The sequence below is a fragment of the Lupinus angustifolius genome, chromosome LG01 (assembly GCF_001865875.1).
Source record: "Lupinus angustifolius cultivar Tanjil chromosome LG01, LupAngTanjil_v1.0, whole genome shotgun sequence".
NCBI lineage: Eukaryota > Viridiplantae > Streptophyta > Magnoliopsida > Fabales > Fabaceae > Lupinus > Lupinus angustifolius.
In genome coordinates this window covers 19,380,810-19,386,880 of record NC_032009.1, presented here as the reverse complement: position 1 = coordinate 19,386,880, position 6,071 = coordinate 19,380,810, and the positions used below count along the sequence as shown (strand labels likewise).

The 6,071-nt window shown below is 27.0% G+C and overlaps 1 long non-coding RNA gene across 1 annotated transcript; it reads left to right on the top strand.

Annotated features, from left to right (window-relative positions):
• LOC109342477 lies at nucleotides 2,437-4,224 on the top strand. Its single transcript, XR_002107058.1, has 4 exons — nucleotides 2,437-2,502; nucleotides 2,689-2,865; nucleotides 3,732-3,839; nucleotides 3,937-4,224. It is a non-coding gene; the product is annotated as an uncharacterized LOC109342477 (long non-coding RNA).

Below are 6,071 nucleotides of genomic sequence, written 5' to 3'. Positions count from 1 at the left end.
AAAAAAAAAAAACTTGTAAACTCCCCTTATTTATTTGATTTCTTCTCCATGTGATAAAAAACAAAGACAAGGTGCTTGGAACTGTTCACTGTCACCATGAGATGATTTTGTTTGTTAAGAAAATATTGTCTACTAATGTTGGATAATTTCAAAATATTTCATTCTTATAATGTTTGAAGTGATAAAACATTATTTTATCCACGATTTAGTTAGTTTCATTTTATTTAAATTTATTTGTAGTTTATCTTGTTAATTATTATTTAGATCATTATTATCTTATCGTTTGTAATATATTTTTCTTATATAATAAATTGTTTGAACTGACTCAAGTTTGAGATCCTAAATTTCAACATGGTATCAACATATTTTTATCCTCCATGACTTGTCCCATCACTATTTCATTGTCAAGGTACCGAAAATTCGGAACCTTGATTAGTCACATCCCTTTGTCATATCACTTTCTTGTTAGTACCCATTCTTTTCTTTCGACCTCAAAATTCAAAATTCCATGCAATAATCATTCAAATAGACAAATACTCTCCACCAATACAATAATTCATTGTCTTCGCTTTATATATATTTGTTTATATTCCGACAATCATTCCAATTTATCTCCAAATGATGAATTATATCAATACTAAATTCTTTTCTTATCGACGATCATTCCGATGACGAGTATATCACTGAGTTTTCTTCCCACCGATGATCATTCTAGTAGTAACCCTTTTCTCTCGTTGATGAATTATTTTAGTAGTGACTTGTTTTCCATCAACGATCATTCTGATGGTGATTATACCATTTTGTTCTATTCTCAACAATGTTCATTCTTGTGATACATTTTTTTTATGCTTTTGAAGAATTATGTTAGTAATAACTTTTTTTCCTATCAACGATCATTTAGTGATGATTATATTAATGGTTCTCTTCCCAATGACAATTATTCTTGTGGTGCATTTTGTCAGATGAATATATTAGTTGTAAATGTTTTTCTTATCAACAATTATTTTGATGTTGGTTATATTTGCAGTTCGTAATATCTTTCAACGATTTTTATGGAGCTCATATAATTATTTGATTATTTTCATTTCGAACTTAATTATTTGTAACAAGCTTAAAGCTTACAAAGTTTTAGCTTGTGGGATATGTTAAATATATTTGGATTGATAGATTATTATATTATCTCAGATTTAGTTAGTTCCAATTAATTTAAATAATAAATAATTTAAATATTATTTAGATCATTATTATGTTATTGATTGTATTAATCTTTGTCTAAATAATAAATAATTTGGACTAACTCAAGTTTGAATTTGGCCAATCTTTATCATCCTAGATTTCAACACTTAATTGTAGACTTCTACTTCATATAATTGTCTCTTGTGTACTACATTTTCTTCTTAATTATACTTTTTTTTTGTACTATCAAGAATATTTCTTCACCTTTTGGGTTAGAAACTAATCCGTTTCGGGATATGTGTCTGCTTCTCAATAAATGTCGCATACAAGAATTAAATACTTCACATTTTGATCATCCAATCTTGAAGATCTAACATAGCCTTACACAACTAGATCAATAGTTTGATGGAATTTTCTTCTTACATTGAAATTACATTTCCTATTCCTTCATAATAGTTGGTGAGCTAGAGAATTATTGAGATTTTATAGAAAATATTTTATTTTTTTTAATAAATAAGAAAGAGGACACTACCTAATAACTGTGTGTCACATCTCAAAATTTGAATTTATCTTATTAGTCCCAATATCTTAGCTTAAATAAAGTGGAAATATTTTTCCTACCAATTACCATTAAAAAGGGACATTAATAAAATTATGTATATAAATTTAATTTTATGAAATGTGTTCAAATGTGGATTATTTTATAGACTTAGTAAAATATCCTTCGAAACTTTTATCATCAATAAAATATTTTTATTTTATTTTTTTCTGAGGGATATTCTTTTACATGGTATAATGGTGTTTAATGTTTTATATATTTGATTATTTTATATTATTATTAAATATGTAACAAACTATTTCCTTATTTGAAAACTTTCCACATTACCCAACTACTCATAATATAATATTTTAATAAAATTGTTGACTAAATTCACTATATCTATTAGGATGTGTATAGATTCATGTATATTGAAATATAAGAGAATTTCATTCCACCAATAAATATGTTCATTTTGTTTGCTTAGCTTCCACAACACAATCATTTTAGGGTTAATGATGGCAACTTTGGATTCAAATGTGACAGAAGCTATGGTGAACAACAATCAAAAGGAAGATCCACCAAGCCAAGATCTAGCTAATATCCTCAAGAAATCAGTCCTAGTAAATCAAATTGTTCTCATTGTGTTATCAATCTTTTACAAAGCTATAACATTTGTTGCAACTAACTGCATGTACTTAATTAATATCAAACAGGAATCATACCAGCAATTTTGCGCAATTCGGGAGACGCTGATCGCAGAATATGTTGTTGTCTCTCCAACAAGTGTAAGCTCATCCTTATCATTCAATTCTATATACAATATAGTCCAAAGGGTGGTAACCTTTTTCATACCAAATAGTATGTGAATATTAGCATGCTAACTAAAAGTAAAAGATATATATATAATATTACATTTACATATATATATTCCATGTGTACTAAGTAATATAATATGTTTCTTTTGTTCGTAGGAACCTCAAAAAAAAGGGAAAAGGGTGAAAAACCCTACGGTGGCTGAACAAGATGTTGCATTTTCTCTTCCTAAAGATTGTGACTTAGCTAGTTTCAAAGGCATAGAAGAGGTGCTATCTAAGCTTGAAGGTTGGAAGATACAAACCACACAACGCTCAACAGGAACATTTGATACGGTAATTAAATTGTCCCCAAATTAAAATGTATTTTATGTTGTTTATTATTTTTGTTAAATATATATCACTTCTATTGCTATACATTTTTCTATATAGAAAAATAAAAATAATTTGAATATATGAATTTGGATGTGATTTAGTCTATAAATTTTTGGTATTTCATGATGCAATATTTTGATCAGTGCAAAAATGTTTGATCTAATAATTTTTTTATACAAAATATTTATTTTAAGGTAACCTAAATTTGTTTTAATTGAAAATACTTTAATAGTTTGTAACATACACTTTTCTAATGATGATTAGTTCATCGATATAGTTTTATGGTGTTCAAATAAGATTATAAACCTTGGTAAATGAGTTTTTAAGAGTTTAAATATTCAGATGATTGATTTTTGTAATATATAGGGGTCTAAGATAACACCTTGTTAAATGGTAGCCTTTTTTTATATAATCAATATTATTTCATCATTCTATTCTATGAGTAAGAAATTAATCTCTTTTATGGTATGTGATTGTTTCTCCAACAAATGTCGTTTTCATGAATCAAACATTTAACATTTGGTCTAATACAACATATATAAATCGATTAGGGTCTTACAACACTAAACCAACGATTTATTAATAAAATGATAGCTTATAATAAAAATAAGGATTTTATGACAGAATTCATGTTCAAATATATCTCTAGTTAGGTTAGCCTCCAAATCATGTAATAATATTGCTACAACAATCACCTTAGAGAATTATTGACCTAATATGGCCAATTTTCTAACTCCATAGATATCTTTCACTTTATTTTATATTGAGCTATATCCTATATATATATATATAATAATAACAATCTTATACCTTGTCTGCATTTTCAGCATTATATTCATAATGGTTCAATCAAAAAATTACGATCCACCAATGAGGTAGTGAACTATATACTTCCTGAAGGCTACAAGAAATTACCAAAGAGGAAAAGAAGCAAGGTAATAAATTATTTCAATATTGATCTTTGGAATTTCACTAAATTCAACCTTGAATAAATACTTTTATTATTATTATTATTATTACTATGATTTATAGGGTCAAAGAGTGAAGAAAGCAAAGAAGTTGAAGAAAACACACACTTCCAAAGAGCAGAAAGAAAATCCTGAACCAAGTTCTGCTTCAAATGAAAAAGTACAAGATGTTCAACAAACTGAGGAGAAAAAAGAAAATCTTCAACCAAGTAATGGTTCAGAGGCCATAATTGATCTGGTATCAGAAGAACCCTACAATTGTTACCAAAGATTGGAAGATATATCTGATGATTTTTCTATATATGATGATTTAATAGACTCATATTTCTCTTAAATGTTATAGACTCTTATTTGCAAATGATTCAATAAAGTTCTGAGTTGTCAAAGTTTCAATAAAATAATTCTGAGAGGTTTCAAAGTTTCTTTCGCTATGTTAGTGCCCTTAATTAAGGATTGAGAAAATAATGATATGTGTAAGTGATCATTTGAATGTAATATTTACATGTAGGGTTTCAATTCAATGAATGTATTTCTTTTATGAATGTAATTGTTGTTTATGTAGAAGTTCCAACAATAATATCTATATATTATTATCATTATAAAAATTTATATATACTAAATACATCATTCATAATTTATTTATATTTCTTTTAATAATGAATTATGATTAAATGTGAATAATAGATGATGCAATAACAGTTTATTTATAAAACTCTTATATTATTATCGGTGTATATATTTTTTTCTTTATTTTTATAAGCCAAAGCATATTAATGATGAGAAGAGTACAAATATAGAGCCCAAAGTCAAATTAAATAGAAAATATTCTGAATTAAATATGAAGTATTTTAAATTGTGGTCAAAATTAAAATCGGTGTGGTCAAAATTAGATTTTAATCTTGATATTGTAATATTACAGACGCAACTTAACTCCAGCTATGGAGTGTATTTATTTTTTTGTTGGAGCCCTATTTGCTAGTAATGAGCAATTAAAGAAGTTAATTACAAGGAATTGAGATCTTCAAAAAAAAAGGACTTGAAAATATATAAACATAAAAAAAATTAAGAAGCCTTGGGAAGAGAATAATCACCACAAGTGGTATCACTACAAGAAATTTGCCATATACCTATGGATGAAAACCATTGACAAAAGTTAAAAAATCGTAGGTATATCACAAAAAACTTTTACCTACAGACGTTTTTGTCCGTTGTATTTAAGTCGCTATAGCTACGGATTTTAACTGACACTATAGGTTTTACTGATATAATCTGATGCAAAAAAGAGGTTGTCAAATGGGCTCCATTTGCAGCCTATGTAGCATTGACATAGAATGTTGTCATGTTCTTTAAGAGAGGTGTTCACTACTTGCGCTATTCACACGATCAACACCATCTGGTATTGCAGAAACCAAATCAGATTTGAGGATAGGAAACCAAGCTATTGCTAAGATAAAGAGGGAAGTTGCTCTTACCGGAAATCATTCGAAAGTTATTGGAAGCTCTTCTCTGCAGGCAGTGGCAGATCTTGATCTAAACTTTAGAGGAGTCAACAATATTTAATTACAATGATTAGATCAGAAGTAAAATTTTCAATTATTTTATTTTCAGTATAAATCACTATGTTGTCTGGAAGAAATTATCTTATATTTTATTACATAATTTTGTTTGGTTGTCTTCATTGCTAAAATGATATTCATGTAGTAAGTGATTCACAATAGTCAAGATAAGACGAATTACTCGGTCAAACAAGATATAATTAATGACATATTTTTTAGAGTTTTTTAAATTAACTTGAATGACTAACAATATCAAAAATAAAATGTTGAAATTGATATATCAAACTAATCTTCTTTTGTTCATTGAAATCAATAGGATATATTTTTTTAGACAAAAACATATATTTTCGATATTAAATGACTTGTAAGCATCATTGAGATATATATCATCAATACTATATAATCTTTTTCATCAAGTATAAACCATTACGAACTCAAATGAAGTCATATTATTATAAGAAACATCAACAAATATGGGAGAACTTAATCCATTATGTGTAACTTTAGAATGATCACACAAGTTACACTATATTTATTTATCAAGCTACGAATTAAAGAAACACGTGAGCTTCAAAGAGTAATATTATTTGGGTATGTAGGTAAAGAAAGTACATATGTTGTTCCAAAAATGTGTCATATTTGT